The sequence below is a fragment of the Oryctolagus cuniculus genome, chromosome 1 (assembly GCF_964237555.1).
Source record: "Oryctolagus cuniculus chromosome 1, mOryCun1.1, whole genome shotgun sequence".
NCBI lineage: Eukaryota > Metazoa > Chordata > Mammalia > Lagomorpha > Leporidae > Oryctolagus > Oryctolagus cuniculus.
The window spans coordinates 34,813,440-34,834,030 of NC_091432.1; the positions used below are offsets into that span (position 1 = coordinate 34,813,440).

The 20,591-nt window shown below is 40.2% G+C and overlaps 1 protein-coding gene across 23 annotated transcripts in view; it reads left to right on the forward strand.

The window, feature by feature from the left end:
- The window catches only part of DCDC1 (doublecortin domain containing 1), a 557,706-nt gene that overhangs the window by 194,358 nt on the left and 342,757 nt on the right, over nt 1–20,591 (forward strand). The window contains exon 1 of one of the 23 annotated variants that reach the window (XM_070071620.1): nt 16,791–20,591. This exon is cut by the window's right edge and continues 353 nt beyond it. The exons of the other annotated variants lie outside the window; for them this stretch is intronic. The gene's annotated coding sequence lies outside the window, so the exon portion shown is untranslated. Of the gene's footprint in view, nt 1–16,790 lie in introns of those variants that run through there. 23 annotated transcript variants of the gene reach the window in all.

A 20,591-nucleotide genomic window follows, 5' to 3' on the forward strand; every position in this document is an offset into this window, starting at 1 on the left:
ACAAGATAGGAACATAACACATCAAAAGATCTGATCTGTAATCTTATTTGCCCTTTCTGGCTTCCTCATGATAAAACAAAAATGCCATCTGGGGCGTAGGATAGGTAACTTGTTTTTTTACAGTTAAACTGTAGAGCTCAGAAGGATGGAATTGCCACTCCCTTACTATTCTCATGATAAAATTGGATGCTCCCAAGGAGTGGGGCAGGCATTTTTGACCTTGTTAAAGATAAGTTTTGGGGAAAGCAAGCATTTGGTACTCTCAATTTCCACTGGGACCAATCTGACTGTCTATAACCAGTCTGACTCCTCACATTCCCTCCCCCAGAGGAATGGACCTTAACTTCTGTAAAGGGTTACTTCCGTGTGTGTGTGTGTGTGTGTGTGTGTATGGAGCCTACCAGCTCCTCCCTTTCAGTTTGTTACACAGTGTATAATTTTTGTGAACTATAATGTCTGCAGTATAATGTTCAACACTAGAACATATTGCTTCTATATAACAGCATTTTAGACCTCTCATGAAGCTGCCATGTATCTCCCCTCATTGCACACTTCTCAGTCTCTAATAGTAACTATTCTAAATTCAGATTGAATTAAAAAAAAAAACTCACATATAGGAGACAACATGTGGTATTTGTCTTTCCGTGTGTAGCTTATTCCACTTAACATAATGACACCCAATTCCATCCATTTTACTGCAAATGTCAGGATGTGATCCTTTTGATTGGCTATATGGATTTCATTTATATATAAATATATATACTGCATTATATATATACATATATGTCCATATATACACATATATATCCATATATATCCATATATACACATATATATCCATATATGTGTATATATATACATACATACTGCATTTTCTTTACCTATTAATCCATTGATGGATACTTAGGTTGGTTCCATATCTTAACTATTGTGAATTGTACTGCAAAAAAAAAAAAAAATAGGAGTGCAGATTTCTCTTCCATATGTTGATTTCATTTCCTTTGTATATATACTCAGAAATGGGACAAAAAGGTTCTATGGTAAATCTGCATTTAGTTTTCTGAGGAATCTCCATACTGTTGTCCATAATGGTAGAACTAGTTTTAAGTGATGCTAACATCACTTAAGGATTATCTTTTATCTACACCCTTTCTGTAATTTGTTATTTTTGTCTTTTCTGCTAATAGCTATATTAACTGAAGCAAAATGATATTTCATTGTGGTGTCATTTGCATAAACTTGATTGCTAGTGATATTGAGCATTTCTTCATATATTTGTTGGCCATTTGTGTTTCTCTTTTAGTAAAATGTCTTCAGATTCTCTAAACATTACTTAACTGGATTGTTTTTGTTGTTGAGTTTTTTTGAGTTCCTGATGTATTCTGGATGTTAGCCCTTTGTCATATTAATAATTTGCTAATAATTCTCTCATTCTGTCTTCTCTCTCTTGTTCCTTCCTCCCTCCCTCTTTGTTGAATTGTTTCTTTTGCTGTGCAGAAAATTCTCAGTTTGATATAAACACATTTGCCTAGATTTGTGTTCTTTTGCCTATGCTTTTGGGGTTTTATTCAGAAAATGTCATTGCCTCTGAGAACGTCTAAGTGTTTCCCATATCTTTTTTTTGTGGTAATTTCATAGTTGCAGGTCCTATACTTAGATCTTTCAAGTATTTTGAGTTGATTTTTGTATAATGTGTGGGATACTGTCTAGTTTCAATCCTTTGCATGTGTATAACTAATTTTTTTTTTGGAACTACCTGTCCTTTTTCCCATGTATGTTTTGGACCCTTTGTTGATAATCAATTGGCTATGCATGTCTGAATTCATTTTGGGGTGCTCTGTTCTGTTCTCTTGGTCCATGTGTCTGTTTTTATGCCATTTCCATGCTGGTTTGTCTTACACAGTCTTTATTATATTGAAGTATGTTCCTTCTATACATAATCTGTTTTAGGCTTTTACAATAAATAAAAGTTTATCAAATGCATTTTCTGTGTCTATTGAGATGATTATGATTTTTATTCTTTATTTTGTTGATGTGATGCATTATATTTATTGATTTGTACATGTTGAAACATCCCTGTATCACTGGGATAAATCCCAATTTGATCATGCTGAATAAGGATTTTGATGTTTTGCTGGATTAGATTTTCTAGTAATTTGAGAATCTTTGTATCTATGTTCATCAGGGTTATTGGTCTGTAGTTTGTTGTTGCTGTGTTCTTATCTAGTTTTTGAATCAAGGTAATATTGATTTTTTAGAATGAGTCCCAAAGGATTTCCTCCCTTTCAATTTTTTTGAATAGTTTAAGATGAATTGGTGTTAGTTCTTTTTAAAGTCTGGTTGAATTCAGCAGTGAAGCTATATGGTTCTAGGTTTTTCCTGTTGGGAGACTTATCACTGAGTTAATCTGATTACTTATTGTTGGTGTTCTGATTTTTCATGTCCTAGTACTTCAATTTTAGTGAATTATATGTTTCCAGAAATTTATCTATTTTTTCTAGATTTTCCAACTTGTTGACATAAATTGTTCCTACAGTGATCTTTTGTAATCTGTATGTACCTTTTTTTGTCTTTTATATGTCTTTTATATGTCTTTTATATGAGTCCTTTTTTCTTGGTTGGTCTAGTGAAAGGTTTATGAGTTTGTTTTTTATCTTTTCAAAAAATAAACTCTTTATTCATTGACCTTATTTTTAAAATTCCATTTATTTCTTCTTTGGTCTTTGTTATTTCTTTCCTTCTGTTATTTTTGAGTTCAGCTTATTCTTATTTTTCTAGGTCCTTGAGATACATCTTTTGATTGTTTGAGATATATTTTTTATGTAGGCATTTATTGCTATAAACTTCCCCCTTAGTACTGCTTTTGCTATATTTTATAAGTTTTGGCATTTTTTGTTTCCATTTTTTAAAGATTTATTTATTTTTTTACTTGAGAGAGTTACACAGAGAGAGGAGAGGCAGAGAGAGAGAGAGAGAGCTTTTCCATCTGATGGTTCACTCCCCAATTGGCTGCAACAGCCGAAACTGCGCCAATCCAAAGCCAGGAGCCAGGAGCTTCTTCCAGGTCTCCCATGTGGGTGCAGGGGCCCAAGGACTTGAGCCATCTTCTACTGCTATCCCAGGCCATAGCAGAGAGCTGGATCGGAAGTAAAGCAGCTGGGACTAGAACCTGTGCCCATATGGGATGCCGGTGCTTCAGGCCAGGGAGTTAACCCGCAGTGCCACAGCGTTGGCCCCCTTGTTTCCATTTTCAACTGTTTAAAGGATTTTAATTTATTTCCATTTTGATTTCCTTAGTGACCCATTGATCACTCCAAAACATACAAATCAGTCTCCATGTATTTGATTAAATCCTGTTTTTTTTTTTGTTATTGAGTTTATTGTTTCATTTTTATTCTATTGTGTTCATAAAAGATTCATGATATGACTTTGATTTAAAAATGTATTGAGACTTGTTTTCTGGCCTAATATGTGTACCATGTGCTGATGAAAAAAATGAAATGTGTATTCAGTAGATGTTAGATGATGTGTTCTGTAGATGTTTGGTAAGTTAATTTGGTCTAGAGTTTCACTCTGTTGTTTCTTTTCTTTGCTGATTTATTTTTCCTGAATGATCTGTCCACTGGTGAAATACAACAGAGAAAGAGGACTATAGACCAATATCCATGATGAACATAGATGTAAAAATCCTCAACAAAATATTGTCTAATTGAATCCAACAACACATCAGAAAGATCATTTACCCAACAAGTGAGATTTATCACAGGTAGGCAGGGATGGTCAACATCTGCGAATCAAAACAAAAAACATATGATTATCTCAATAGATGCAGAGAAAGCATTTGATTAAAAAAAACTATATCCTTTCATGATGAAAACCTTAAGCAAATTGGGTCTAGAAGGAACATTCCTCAACACAATCAAGACAATTTATGACAAACTCATGGCTGGCATCCTATTAAATGGGGAAATGTTGGAAGTACACCCCCTAAGATCCACATCCATGAAAGAATGCCCACTTTCACCTTTACTATTCCATACATTCCTGGAAGTTTTAGAAAGAGCCATTAGGCAACAAAAAGAAATTAAAGGGATACAAATTGGGATGGAGGAAGTCAAATTATCTCTATTTTTAGATGACATGATTCTTTTTTTAAAATTTTTTGGACAGTCAGAGTTAGACAGTGAGAGAGAGAGAGACAGAAAGAAAGGTCTTCCTTTTTCCATTGGTTCACCCCCCCAAGTGGCTGGTACGGCCAGCGCATTGCGGCTGTTGCGCTGCGCCGATCCGAAGCCAGGAGCCAGGTGCTTCCTTCTGGTCTCCCATGCAGGTGCAGGGCCCAAGGACCTGGGCCATCCTCCACTGCACTCCCGGGCCTCAGCAGAGAGCTGTACTGGAAGAGGAGCAACCGTGACAGAATCCAGTGCCCTGATGAAGACTAGTACCTGGGGTGCTGGTGCCTCAGGCAGAGGATTAGCCTAGTGAGCCATGGTGCCGGTCGAGATGACATGATTCTTTTTTTTTTTTTAACTTTTATTTAATGAATATAGATTTCCAAAGTACAGTTTATGGATTACATTGGCTCCCCCCCCCCCATGACTTCCCTCCCACCCGCAACACTCCCCTTTCCTGCTCTCTTTCCCCTTCCATTCTTATCAAGATTCATTTTCAATTTTCTTATATACAGAAGATCAGTTTAGTATACATTAAGTAAAGATTTCAACAGTTTGCACCCCCATAGAAACACAAAGCGAAATATACTGTTTGAGTGAGTACTCGTTATAGCATTAAATCACAATGTACAGCACATTAAGGACAGAGATCCTACATGAGGAGTAAGTACAGTGACTCCTGTTGTTGACTTTACAAATTGACACTCCTGTTTATGGCATCAGTAATCTCCCTATGCTCCAGTCATGAGTTTCGAAGGCTATGGAAGCCTTTTGAGTTCACCAACTCTTATCTTATTTAGACAAGGTCGTAATCAAAATGGAAGTTCTCTCCTCCCTTCAGAGAAAGGTACCTCCTTCTTTAAAGACCTGTTCTTTCCACTGGGATCTCACTCACGGAGATCTTTCATTTAGGTCCTTTTTTTTTTGCCAGAGTTTATTGGCTTTCCATGATATGATTCTTTATATAAAGTATCCAAAATACTGCACTGAGAGACTACTGGAACTCTACGAGTATGGTAAAGTGGCAAGATATAAAATTAACACACAAAAATCAATAGCCTTTGTATACACAGGCAATGCTATGGCTGAGAAAGAACTTTTAAGATCAATCCACCTTTCTCTTTGTCTCTCTCTCTCACTAACTCTGTCAAATAAAAAAAAGATCAATCCCATTCACAATAACTACAAAAATATTAGATACTTTGGAATAAATTTAACCAATTATATTAAAGATCTCTACAATGAAAATTACAAAACATTAAAGAAAGAAATAGAAGACAGAAAAATGGAAAAATCTTCCATGTTCATGGATTGGAAGAATTAATGTCATCAAAATGTCCATACTGCCAAAAGCAATTTACAGATTTAGTGTGATCCCAGTCAAAATACCAACAACATTATTCTAAGATATAGAAGAAATAATGATAAAATCCATATGGAAATATAGGAGGTCCCAAATAGCTATATCAGTCTATTGCAACAAAAGCAAAGCTGGAGGCACCACAATACCAGATTTCAAGACATACTACAGGGTAGTTATAATCAAAACAGCCTGATACTAGCTCAAAAACAGATATGTAGACCAATGGAACAGATTAGAAACTCCAGAAATCAATCCATGCATCTACAACCAACTTATTTTTGACAAATGAGCTAAAAATCCCTGGAGCAAGAACAACCTCTTCCACAAATGGCTCTGGGAAAACTGGATCTCCACATGCAGAAGTATGAAAAAGACTCCTACTTTACACCTTACACAAAAATCCACTAAAAATGGATAAAATACCTAAATCTATGACCTGATATCATCAGATTACTAGAGAACATTAGGGAACTCTGCAAGACACTGGCATAGGCAAAGACTTCTTGGAAAAGACCCAAGAAACAGAGGCAATCAAAACCAATATTGACAGATGGGATTAAATCAAGCTTAGAAGCGTATGCACTGCAAAAGAAACACTCAGCAAAGTGAAGAGGCAACAGACAGAATTGGAGAAAATATTTGCAAAAAGGCAATTCAAATACTGAACAGAACGTGAAAAAAAAAATGCTCCAGATTGTGGGGAGCAGCCCGGACTGGACTGAGTTACTGGAATTAAGACTTATTCTATGCATCTGCTCTCCCACAATATGGCGCTGGGAGAGGAGAAAACAGCTTCTGCACAGCTGCCTCCAGTTCAACCAATAAACTGTAGGACTTGCTCCTGATTGGAGGAGAGCAGCGTACTCGGCGTGTGGGCAGCCGAGTTGGGATTGGCAGAGGAGGACTATAAAGAAGGAGAGAGACGGCATGCACCAGGAACATCTAAGGGGAACATCTAAGGGGAACATCTAAGGGAACCTGTGCAGCCCCCGAGAGAGCCGGCCGGCGGTGTGCCGCTCCCCTGCGGAAGTGGGGAATGTGGCCAGGGGGAACTGCCCTTCCACGGAGGTGGAAGGGATAGTAGCCAACCCGGGAAGAACCAGCAGCAAACCCGGGGAGGGCCGAGCAGACGAAAGAACAGCGCAGGGTCCTGTGTCGTTCCTCCACGAAGAGGGGGAGCGACATAATGGTGCCGTGACTCGGATAGGAAACCTAGGACGGATAGGAAACTTAGGAGGGAAGAAACGGGAAGAAGTGGGAAAATACCGGAGAGAGAGACTAGCAAAGAGCCTAGGTGCCGGAAGAAGCTATTGAAAGCCTAGGCATAGACTTGGATACGGACTGTGGGAAAGAAGTTAGGATTGAAAGCGAAAGTGAAAGCTTTCATAGACTCGGATGCGGACTATGGCGGGGAAGCTAGGAGATTGAAAGCGAAAGTGAAACCTGGAGGAGGCTTGGACTCGGATACGGACTGTGGGGAGTAGCCAGGAGAAATGAGAGGAATATTGTTGGAAGAAAACTTAAGGAAACATACCGGGTAGAGAAAAATGTTAGGGAGGATGAAGCCGCGAGTGCAGGCCGAGGCGGAGACATAAGCCACCTTGGAATTCTTCAAGTCACCCCGGGGAGCAAGAGGCGAAGATCTGGAACCAGAGGCAGAGACGTGGGCCGCCAGGTTGAAATTCGCCAGGTTAGTCCGGGGAACTTGGACTGAATGCCGGTGGTGGCGGAAACATTCGCGGAAGCCGCCGCGTGCAGAGAGAGCACGGGGTGTGAATAGATAGGGAACGCGGGGCTGGCGCGAGGCCGTGGTTCAGACGCGAAGGGGCGTGGAGACCGCGGAGTGTGCGCGCAAAGCCGGGAAGCCGCGCAGATGAGAGAGGCGCGGGCTGAAGCCGCGCAGAGCCGTGAAGCTGCCGCGGGGCGAGGTGCCGAGAAGCAGCCTCGGGGCGAGCGCCGCCGGGAAGCCGCAGGGATAAGAGAAACAGAAGTTTAGAAGTAAAATGAGAGAAATAGGAATGTTGGCAGACAGAAGTAAAATGGGAGAAATAGGAATGCCCGGAGATAGAGAAATAGAGAAATAGAAAGGCCTCCCCACAATGCTGCAATGAGAAGGCTTGGATTCGGTCTGCCCGATTAGTGAGGCGATGAGCACCTGCGGGCGGCTAGCAGCTTATGCGCCGCAGGTCACCGAAGATAGGCACGAATCAACACCAATAAGTCACCCCACAACATGGCAATGAGAAAGCTTGGATTCGGTCTGCCTGATTAAGGCGGTAAGCACCAGCAGGCGGCTCGACCAGAGTATGAGCCGCAGGTCACCGAACACAGGCACGCATCAGCGCCTAAAAACCTCCTCACAACATGGCGAAGAGAGGACCCGGATTTGGTTTGCCTGATTGATAGGACTTGTAAGAACCTGTGGCAACTCTAGCAAGCAGAGCAGAGTGTGTGCCTCGGGACACCGAAGACAGGCGCGTATCAACGCCAAAAAATAAAAAGAAAGGGGGATCTGTGGGGAGCAGCCCGGACTGGACTGAGTTACTGGAATTAAGACTTATTCTATGCATCTGCTCTCCCACAATATGGCGCTGGGAGAGGAGAAAACAGCTTCTGCACAGCTGCCTCCAGTTCAACCAATAAACTGTAGGACTTGCTCCTGATTGGAGGAGAGCAGCGTACTCGGCGTGTGGGCAGCCGAGTTGGGATTGGCAGAGGAGGACTATAAAGGAGGAGAGAGACGGCATGCACCAGGAACATCTAAGGGGAACATCTAAGGGGAACATCTAAGGGAACCTGTGCAGCCCCCGAGAGAGCCGGCCGGCGGTGTGCCGCTCCCCTGCGGAAGTGGGGAATGTGGCCAGGGGGAACTGCCCTTCCACGGAGGTGGAAGGGATAGTAGCCAACCCGGGAAGAACCAGCAGCAAACCCGGGGAGGGCCGAGAGACGAAAGAACAGCGCAGGGTCCTGTGTCGTTCCTCCACGAAGAGGGGGAGCGACACAGATCACTAGTCATCAGGGAAATTCAAATCAAAACCACAATGAGGTTTAACTTCACCCTATTTAGAATGGCTCTCATACAGAAATCAACAAACAACAAATGCTGGTGAAGATGTTTGGAGAAAGGTACTTAATCTACCTTTCCTGGGAATATAAACTGGTACAGCCACCATGGAAGACAGTGTGTAATTACCTCAGAAATCTGAATATAGTCCTACCATATGACCCAGCCATCCTGAGAATTTACCCAAACCAAAGGAAATCAGCATATGAAAGAGTTATCTGTACCCCCATGTTCATTGTAGCTTAATTCACAATAACTAAGATATGCCCATAAATTGATGACTGGATAAAGAAATTATGGTGTGTACACACACACACACACACACACACTATGGAGTAGAGTATTACTCAGCCGTTAAAAGAAGGAAATCCTGTCTTTTGTAACAAAATGGATACAACTGGAAACCATTATGCTTAGTGAAATAAGCCAGTCCAAAAAAGATAGATATTTGTTTTCCCTGATCTGGGGTAACTAATATAATACTAAAATATAATGAGTTGGAGTGAAATGGACATTTTGAGATTTGATGATTATTTATAGCCTTTGTCTCTTCTGTTGACGAACAGTGATTTTTTCATACTATTTGTTGAACTTTGCTTAGTGTAGGGTTAGCCGTATGAACATTAAGTCAACTGAAAATAGATCTTTGTAAAAATTAAGAGTGAGAGTAGGAGAGAGAGGAGGAAGAAAGGTTGGAATGTGGGTGGGAGGAAGGGTAGGGTAGAAAGTAACAATATATTCCTAAAATTATATATATGAAATACATGAACCTTGTATAGTTTAAATAAAATTAAAACAAATAAAGTTCTTAAAATAAAAAAAATATTTAAAATCATGTGTCTTCTTTTTTAGGGGGTACTTGCTAATTTCAAAAAACCTGTCATCAAGTTTGGATATTCTTTCCTTTGCTTGATCTAGTCAGTTGCTGATACTTCCAACTCTTTTTAATTTTTTAAAATTCATTTATTTCTATTTATTTGAAAAGCAGAGAATGTGGGTAGGGGGAAGAGGGAGAAGATGTCGTTCCCCCTCTTCGTGGAGGAATGACACAGGACCCTGCGCTGTTCTTTGGTCTGCTCGGCCCTCCCCGGGTTTGCTGCTGGTTCTTCCCGGGTTGGCTACCGTCCCTTCCACCTCCGTGGAAGGGCGGTTCCCCCTAGCCACTTTCCCCACTTCCGCGGGGGAGCGGCACACCACCGGCTGGCTCTCTCAGGGGCTGCACAGGTGTTCCTTCAGATAGATGTTCCTGGTGCATGTTGTCTCTCTCCTCCTTTATAGTCCTCTTCCACCAATCCCAACTCTGCTACCCACATGCCGAGTACGCTGCTCTCCTCCAATCAGGAGCAGGTTCAGCTCCTGCAGGTCATCACTCAAGTTGGCGAGATTCAGCTGCGTAGAAGTTGTTACTCCCTTCTCAGCGCCATATTGTGGGAGAGCAGATGCATAGAATAAGTCTTAATTCCAGTAACAGTCTAGTCAAAAGATCTTCCACTTGCTGATTTAATCCTTAAATGCCTGTTACAGCTGGGGTGGGTGAAATCAGAAGCCAGGACCTCCACCTGGGTTTCTCACATGGCTGGCAGGGACCCAAGTATTTCAGCTGTCATCTGCTGCCTCTCAGGGTGCACATTAGTTGTAAGCTGGATTGGAAGTAGAGGTGAGAAGCAAGCTTGATATGGGATGTGGGCATTCCATGCTATGCTATAATGCCTACTCCACAACTATTTTTAATTTGACTTATTGAGTTCTGTATTTCTAATATTTCTGTTTGGTTATTATCTAAGATCTGTCTTTGCTGAATTTCTCATTTATATCATGCAATTTTCCTTACTCTGAATTCTCGTGTATCTCTTTGAGCACCCTAATAATCATTCTTTTGAATTCTTTATCAGGCATGTGATCAATCCTTTTTTGGGCTTTGTTACTAAAGCATAATTGTGCTCCTTTGTGGATGTCATATTCTTTACTTTTTTTTATACTTCCTGTATCCCTATGTGTGCACATGGGGCTATTTGTACATCTGTCAAATTTATTGTTTCCATCACTTTTAATGAGTGGCTTTCATGGTAAAAGGCCTTTCCTGAAGATGCTCTGGCTTTGAGTGTTGGTTTGGTAGGCTGTTTTGCCTTTAGTTCTAGTTGAGTGCTATAAATCTCTCTATCTTCATTTATAAGAATGGGTAGTAGTAGCAGTAGGAGTTTGGGTCACTTCTCTCAGTCCCAGCAGGGTTATATGTGTTTGGTAAGGCAGGATCCAGGGATGTATGGGCAATAGTCCTTAGTTGGCTGTGGCTGGGAACTCTGGCCCAGAATCCTAGTCCTTGGCAGATCACTAAGGTACCTGTGTAGGGAAAGTCATGGTTGGGGATCACAGTAGTGCGGCTCAATATCTGGCAGGATTCTGTGGTGACAGCTCCTGGTTTCTGTGAAATATCACCTACCTACCTTTTTTTTCCTCCACCATATGATGGCTCTTTCCATATTATAATGCTTGGAGTTGTAGGAAGACTGGAATGAGTATTCCTGTGGTCACCTATGAGGCAATGCTAGATCACATTCAGAACCTACAACCTGCAAAGACTAGCAAAGCCCAGGCTACAACCAAAGATTACTTTGCTATGGTCTTCTTGCTGCTTAGTTGAGCTTGCAGCCCAAGGTTGTTAAAACCAACCATAGGTAGTATTGGCTTGGATATTAAGTTCAATTGCCTGGGGCCCTGGGACCAAGGCAGATCTAGAGGCTGTATCTACTTGGGGGCAGCAATGAGCTACATATGATAAGCAGTTCTAGTTTTTATGTTTACAGCTTTGGGAGAAAACAAAACTGAAAATGATCCAAAGTGGCACATTTTCCTTGCCTGATGTCTTCTTGGACTCAAGTGAGTGGGGTTTAGAGTGACATCGGCATATGTTTATGTGTGTGATGAAGAAACTCTACTAACCTAAGTTTCCAGTATTCATGACTTTTCATATGGGCTATTACAGTAGTCATGTGTGGGGAAACTTTTTCTGCCAAAGCCCATTTAGATATTTATAACATTATTTGCCACCATTTTAAATTATCAACTTAAAAATCAGTTTGCCATAGGTGGCCAGTGCTGTGGTTCACTTGGTTAATCCTCTGCCTGTGGCGACGGCATCCCATATGGGCGCCAGGTTCTAGTCCCGGTTGCTCCTCTCCCAGTCCAGCTCTCTACTGTGGCCTGGGAGGGCAGTGGAGGATGGCTCAAGTGCTTGGGCCCCTGCACCAGCATAGGAGACCGGGAGGAAGCACCTGGCTCCTGGCTTTGGATCAGCACAGCACCGGCTGTTGTGACCATTTGGGGAGTGAACCAACGGAAGGAAGACCTTTCTCTCTCTATCTCTCTCACTGTCTATAACTCTACCTGTCAAATAAAAAAAATTAGTTTACCATAGACTTACTGAATTTTGAGTCCCACCTGTGGTGCCTTGGAAGGGTCTGATCAAATGATTTCATGGGCCTTATAAGTTCTGTGGCTGGATATTTACCTCTCCTGTATATAGAACACTAATTTCCCCGATCTTCTGTCAAGCTCAGTGCTTTCTTCTTTCTGAAGCATATCTCTAAGATTTTGAATGGTTTTTCACCTTTCATTCTCACAGTTGGCATCCGGGGACCCAATAATGTAGCCTCACTTTAATATCCAACAGATCTCTCACCATATCTATTCATTCTCCCTGTGCTACAAAACACTCAACCCTTCCTATGTGCTTTGCATATTTCCTTCTTTGTATCTTAGCTTAGCTTCTGTTTAAGAAGAGATGAGGATACTCCCTCACCTAAATCTTTGTCTCTCCAAGGCTCAGGTTGGTTTTAACCTGTTCTCTGAAATCATCCATAATTTCTCACTCCTATAAACTTCTGCAATGGTTGCTTATGTATCTCTCATGATGAATGTTTTTCTATCTTGCACCCTTTGTTCTGGTTATGTTTGCTTTGCACCCCTAACTACATCACAAACCCATACTGTCAGACTTCTTTCAGCATCTAGTACAATATCTTGCAAATAATGACAAGTTTTTGTTGAGTGAATGAATAACTCAACTACCCTTTTCCTTGTCATTTTATGACAAGGAGAGAAAGGGGATCAAAGAGATGCATGTGTGAGTCATTCTGTGGCTTGTTTCTTTGCTGCCTTTCAGGTCACAGAACCAGAAGCAAGGGCCTTGCTCTCTGAGTAGATGCTTCATTTCATGTGAACTCTCATTTTGTATTCTTTTACTTACCAAACTTTTCCAAATCCACATACCCAGTTTCCTCAGTGTCATAAAATGCTCTTCTTCTTCTTGTAGTCTTCAATCTTTGTTGTTTTTTTTTTTTTTTTTTTTTTTTTTTGACAAGGCAGAGTGGACAGTGAGAGGGAGAGACAGAGAGAAAGGTCTTCCTTTGCCGTTGGTTCACCCTCCAATGGCCGCCGCAGCCGGCGCGCTGTGGTGGGCGCACCACACTGATCCAATGGCAGGAGCCAGGTACTTAACCTGGTCTCCCATGGGGTGCAGGGCCCAAGAACTTGGGCCATCCTCCACTGCACTCCCTGGCCTGGAAGAGGGGCAACCGGGACAGAATCCGGCACCCCGACCGGGACTAGAACCCGATGTGCTGGCGCCGCAAGGTGGAGGATTAGCCTAGTGAGCTACGGCGCCGGCCTGTACTCTTCAATCTTAATTGTTTTATTGTCTTTATCCAAACAATAATAATTAACATAGAAATAAATTTTATTTTAATGTTTATTAAATGCTTATTAAATATGAGGTGTTATATTAATTTATACATGTATAAACATACACATATTTAATCCTTATAGCAACCTATGAGTAGGTATGATTAATTTCTTCTTACAAGTGAGAAAATTGAGGCTCAGAGATATTAAATAAGTTCCTTAAGTTGTATTATTATATAGCTGGTAAGTAAAGAGCTGAACAAGTAGTTCGGGCATTCCATCTTCAAAGCCCACTCTTCTAATGTGTAGATTCTGCTTCCTCAAGGGGATTCCCTTCACTTTTCCCCAGTTCTTTAAACTGCATCAAGTCTGGCTTAACCTATCAGTCAATGTACAATGTATAAGTATCTAGCATTGTGCCAAGGGTAAGGATATACTAGAGAGTTTTAAAATGGTGTTTTTTATGATAAGGGCCCTGTATATTTTTGTTAGCCACAGAAAACCTACAGATATCAAATAACTAGTGGAAAACATCATCTCTATTGAGTGATAAATTGGGCAGTACAGACAAATCATAGATTCATATTGTGAGAATCAAAGAAAAGGACTTCTGAGACCACCTATGCCATTGTGCTTGTTTTGCAGTTGAATAGCTTAATGGCATATCATGAAGTGCTAATCATTTGATGCAGAAACATAACAATCAACAGAGCTTAAAGGCTGGTGCTGCAGCTCAATAGGCTAAACCTCCACCTTGCGGTGCCGGCACACCGGGTTCTAGTCCCGGTCGGGGCACCGGATTCTGTTCCGGTTGCCCCTCTTCCAGGCCAGCTCTCTGCTGTGGCCAGGGAGTGCAGTGGAGGATGGCCCAAGTGCTTGGACCCTGCACCCCATGGGAGACCAGGATAAGTACCTGGCTCCTGCCATTGGATCAGCGCAGTGTGTTGGCTGCAGTGCGCCGGCTGCGGCGGCCATTGAAGGGTGAACCAACGGCAAAAGGAAGACCTTTCTCTCTGTCTCTCCCTCTCACTGTCCACTCTGCCTGTCAAAAAAAAAAAAAAAAAAAAAAAGAGCTTACAGAGATTGGGGAATAGGTAGTACATCAAAAGGCATTGAGGAAAGGGGGGCAATGTTAATAGTTGTCATCAAAGAATGATTCACAAAGGATGTAGGACCTGATTTCAACTTACATGATGGGGAGCTTGTCTTTGGGGGAGATTGTTTGTAGGGATGTGTGCATTGTGTGTATACATGAGTGCACACATACCCAGTACATCAGGAATGAAGCCATGCAGTGACTGAAGTGTAAGACTTATGCTGTCTGCTTGTTCACTTTTCTATCTCTGGTATTGAGTTTGATAGTGGGTGAGCATTGTAAAAGATATAGGTTCCTGACCTTCACCCAGATTGGTTAAATCCCAGTCTTTAGAGGTTGACATGGGACATCAGTCTTTTTTGTTGTTGTTGTTGTTTTAAAAAAAGCTCTTCAGGTGTTTCAAATGTGAAGACAGTATTGAGAACTATGAGAAAGTATGGGCATGGTGTCTTGTCGTGATGTTGCTATTTAGTAAAGAATATAATAAATGTGCTCAATAGCCTATGGCCAGTGCCCTGTAGACATACAATGGCATAACATAACAGAAGGATTTGAAATGAGATGAGATGATAAGGGATAGATAGATGAAAGGGGGGAGGTGCTGAGAAGACCATTTAGCAAACAATTATAGTAATTATGGATTAGGAGGTTGAAGCCTTGCCTAGGGTGGTTTTTCTGGAAATAGAAAAAGGAAAGGTGTAATCTGAGACTTTTCTCAAAGGCTTGCTTAATTGTAAAATCTAAAGGATGAGGAAAAAAGAATAGCCCAAGAAATTAAGTGGCAAATACCTGCCAAATGATAGGTTACATTATGAAATGTTTTTAGGATGCTCGGAATACAAAAATATAACATTTAATGAAAAACTAATACTTGAGTTTTTACAAGTCAGCATTTAACATTGACTAATTTGATGGTGATTTTGAAACTTAATATTGACTTGTGGTAGGAGCACTATTTTAGATGGAACTGGAGGACATTTTGTTAGGTGAAATAGATGAGATGCAGAAAGACAAATCAAATACTGTGTTCTCCCACATATGTAGAAGCTAAATAAAACCTTGATATGAACACAAAATGGTGATTACTAGAGGCTTGTAGGGGTGGAGGTAGATAGAGAGTGTTTAAATAACAGGTACCAAATCAGCATTTGATTGAAAGTTCCAAGTGTTACACAGCATAGTGGTCAGAATAATAGTTCACAATAACCTAGTGTATATACTATGTGTAAAAGTGGAAGAAACAAATTCCATGCCTCCAATAATTAATGTGAAAGAAGTGGAAGTGCTGATTACCCTGTTTTGATAAGTACACATTGTGTATGTGTATTAAAATATACAGTGTAGCCCACAAATATTCATAATTATTGCTAAAAAGAGTGATTTTGTTTGATATATTTACCTAGATATCCAGTGATTGTTCTTAGATTTATACTCCTTTTCCAAGACCCTTATCACCACTAATGGAGTGAAACAGTGCTACATAGTACTTCCATTTATATAAATTCATGATGTGTCTCATGGCTTCCATTAGTCAGTGCCATATTTGAGTGCACTATCACAGAGTTCCTACCTATAACTTCAATCACTATATGAGAAGTCTGGAGGGAGAGAGTTGCTGACATTAGTCCAGGCCTCATGGACATCATAATCAATATCTCCATGATTCTGAAGGTTTCCTTTCATGGTTCAAGGACATCATGTATATTCTAACCAGCAAGAGAGGTTAAGCATGGTTTAAGAAATCTATAATCTTTTTTTTTGATAGGTAGAATTAGACAGTGAGAGAGAGAGAGAAACAGAGAGAAAGGTCTTCCTTCCGTTGGTTCACCCCCCAAATGGGTACTACAGCTGGCGCACTGCAATGATCCGAAGCCAGGAGCCAGGTGCTTCCTCCTGGTCTCCCATGTGGGTGTGGGGCCCAAGCACTAGGGCCATCCTCCACTGCCTTCCTGGCCACAGCAGAGAGCTGGACTGGAAGAGGAGCAACCGGGACAGAACCAGCACCCCAACCAGGACTAGAACCCCGGGGTGCCGGCGCCGCAGGCGGAGGATTAGCCTACTGAGCCGTGGAGCCCAGAAATCTATAATCTTAAAAGGAAGCTGCTAGCAAACCTGCCTAGCCTTTGTGTCAGAGAGAGATTTTCTTAATTATTTTGTTCAAGAAACAAAGCTGTGCTCCAGAGGGACATATGGTGTTCTTCAAGGCTGTACACTATATGAACATCCTTGAAGAGATCTAGAATAGAAGTTTTTTCAGTGACTATGCAGAAATGTTCAGAAACTGATGGAGAATTGTTTTCCAAGAAAGTCCTTGCCTGCGAACATTTTTTTAAGATTTATTTTTTTAAAGATTTATTTATTTATTGGAAAGTCAGAGTTACACAGAGAGAGGAGAGAGAGAGAGAGAGAGAGAGAGAGAGAGAGAGAGAGAGAGAGCGCTTCCATCTGCTGATACACTCCCCAATTGGCTGCAATAGCCCAAGCTGCGCTGATCTGAAGGCAGGAGCCAGGAGCTTCTTGCAGGTCTCCCACGTGGGTGCAGGGGCCCAAGGGCTTGCTTTCCCAGGCCATAGCAGAGAGCTGGATTAGAAGTGGAGCAGCTGGGACTAGAGCTGGTGCCTATATGCAATGCTGGCACTGCAGGTGGCAGCTTTACTCGCTAAACCACAGCACCCCCCCCCCACCGTTAACATTTTTAAATGCCATCTTTAGCAAAGATATTGACTAAAAAAATGAAGGCACCATGAAATTCTGTCATTTTGGTGTCATTTTCTAATAATGTCTTGGTAGAAATATCAGAAAGTATTGTGAAAAATAGTTAGACTTATTATCATTAATAACTCAAGTAGTTGATCCATATCACTATTGATGCAGCCTTGAAATAAAATTTCTCTTTATTTCTCTTTCAAGTTTCTGGATTTATCCTGTTGAAAGATACACTGAAATTGCAAAGAAAGCTATTAAAAACCATTTCTATTTGCTGTTATTTTGTACGTGAATCACAGTCATTCCAATGATGTGAAACAAGTAGAAATTCAAAATTAAGTGGAATGTAAAATTAACAATCTACAGAACTTTATGGAAGTATTATACCTTAATGTATGCAAATTAAAACAACAGTAACAACATTTATGAGGTTTGGGTAAATTCCAGGATGTGCTGCACACTATGACAAAAGAATCAAGTACATTACAAATGTATGATCCAATCTTCCTGAAGAGAGTGGAGAGAAAAAAGAGTGACTTCAGTAACTAGAAATGAGTGAAGTCGTTAACTGTAGAAGAAATTGCATGCAAGCACGTATTATGTTGATAAAGTCATTTCCCATAGGAATGTGGGATAACAATTCTGAAAACACTACATATGTGTATCAGAACTGAATCTTTATGTCAGGTGGATCACTGGACATGAGGACTGGGGAAGGGCCAAAATGCCCTCCTTCTGGGGTGAATCCAAGGACTCTTTTCTCTTCTGGGAACCACCCACAACCACCCACTTTGTGGTTTAACTTGTGGTTAAAGTATCCAATTAAATGTAAGCACAACCAAACTAGAAAAGTCTAGTTTGTAGCCACATGGGCAGAGAGCTCAAATGTACGCAACTCCCAGATGTCAATCAGAAACGTGGGTCATGAGCATCACAGGTTCATCACAGTCAAGTCCCCTCATCTCTTAGGGATAAAAGCCTCAAAACAGGAAGAAAGGTGCTCCCTTGACTGTCTCATTCCTCTCTTGGAATGTGCTTTAATAAACTTCTATTTACTATTCCTTCATGGGCCATATGCTCTCTTGACTGGCCTGTTTTTCCCTTGGAACTTACTTTAATAAAATTTTATTTTACAATCCTTACTTCTGTCTCTCTGAAATATAATTCTTTACTACATTGGTGTAAAGCAACCAAGGCAAGCTGGCTTCCTCCGATGAGAAGTATATAAATAAATATTCCTTAAAGCTGGAGTGGGAGGTCACAGATAAGCAAGGGAAGAAGACTGGAATGATTTGTGTGGTAATGAGTTAGAGGTGGAGATAATAATATGAACTCATAGTTAGTATCAAATCTTGGTTTCTGATTCCACTTTCCAACAAAAGGAACCAGGAGTCCTTAGAGAAATGGCAGAGTTTTAGTGTAGGGCAGGGTAAGCCTAAAGTACCTTATAGTGTTGAAAAGTAGAAAATTGCTCAACAAAACACACACTTTGTGGGTTACGTTGAATGGATATTAGGGACCAGATGAAAGAGTTCCCAGCATCCAAAACTAGAATAATTTATGTGCAAAATAAACAAGTAGTTTGGATTATAATCTGATATACAATATAAATATCTGTTGACCTATAGCAATAGTAATATAAAATGATTGAATAAATAAGTGAGGGAAGAACAGACAAATCTGGTGCAGAAAACTCTGTGCGTAAAACCACTAGCTCAGCGAGCTGGTCAAAGTTAATGTAATAAGCCATGTTGATGGTATGTGCCCCTGATAAGATGTGCTAAGAATAGCTGTAGCTCTGTTGTCTTTGGGGAAAGACGACAAAATCTCAATCCATGTCATAATGAGAAAAACATCAGCTAGTTCCAGTTGAAGGAGATTCTACAAAATAACTGAACAGTACCCTCAAAGCTATCAAGATGATGAAAAACAAAAAGAGTCTAAGAAACTGTCATAGCCACAGGGAATCCTAAGGTGAATTAATGACTAATTATAATGTGGTCCTTTTATACTGAATAAGAGCCTGGAACAGAAAAAGGACATTAGGTTAAAACTAAGGAATTCTGAATGAAATGAATACTAATGTGTAGTGATGGTTTAGTAATTGTGACAAATGTGCCATACTAATAGAAGATATTATATAACAACAGAGGAAACTGGATTTGGAATATATGAAAACCCTCTATACTGTCTTGCAAGATTTATGTAAAGCTAAATCTATTCTAAACTAAAAATGATTATTCCACAAAGTACAAATATAAACTATAATGTTCTTTCCATCACAAAATAACTGGTACATATCTATGTGCGTGCCCTCTGACCACAGATTTGAATTAATGACAATGTTTTACTTTAGTAAATTATGAAACTTTAAATAGGCAGCATTGTGCCTTTTATAATGAATATTTCATGGACTTAATCCTTATATATATTTCAAATATGGGCTAAAATTTCAGGTAATTTTCATAATTAAAGGATCTGATGAAGAACTGTTTGCATTTTCTTAGTAAAGTTTCCCTTCTTCAGTTACTTTGACCATCCATTCCATTTGTGCATTAATGTAGTGATCCAATATGTTATTTTACTTTAAAAAATATATATTTTTGGTGGTAGAGGTGAGGGAAAGATTTCAACTGCTGATTTACTCCCTAGATGCCCATAACAGCTAGGGCTTGGCCAGGCTGAAGAAGGAGCTGGAAAAGTCCAACTACTTGAGCTATTAATGCTGCCTCTCAAGGTCTGCATTGGCAGGAAGCTGGAATCAGGAACCATGTATTCAACCCAGGTAGATACAGGACACAGGCATTTAACCAGTGTCCTACCACTAAGTTAAATACCTGCCCATTATCTTACTTCACATTATTTATAGATGAAAAACTGTAATAAAGTAATTATTTATCATTTAAAAACACATTTTCTGGTAGAAAGTAAAACGGCTATCTAATAAATGAAGGAACTTACTTTGTCATAAAACATGGCTCACAAATAGGAAAGCTAGAAGCCCATGGACTGTGAGGCCACCTCTCATCTTAAGACCATAAATGCTTGCTTATTAAAGCATTGGGTTATGTTTTGTGTGCTCATTTATTCTTCACATGAAAATTTCTACATGTGTTTCTTATGAATCATACCATATTCTCTTAAAACAAGCTACATTAACAAACACAATTGGTAGGTGTGATATCTTGACAAATGTTTCTCTTTACAACTATAATTTCTGTGTGGGTTTCACACTATTTCAAGGTCTGTTTTAGCTGATCGTTTTAGCTGATCTTAATGTTCTTAGATATTTGTGAGCAAATCTTAAATATTGTTAACATATATCTCTGGAGAAACTAATTAAACTTCTATGAACATTATTTGAACTATATATTTATACTAGGGAAATATACAAATTCTTTTAGAAATTAGCATTCTGGTGGAATCAAAGGTTAGAACAAAATAAATGTATAAGAATAAAACCAAACAGAAACAGGAATCCAAGTAATTTTTTATATATAAGACATCAAT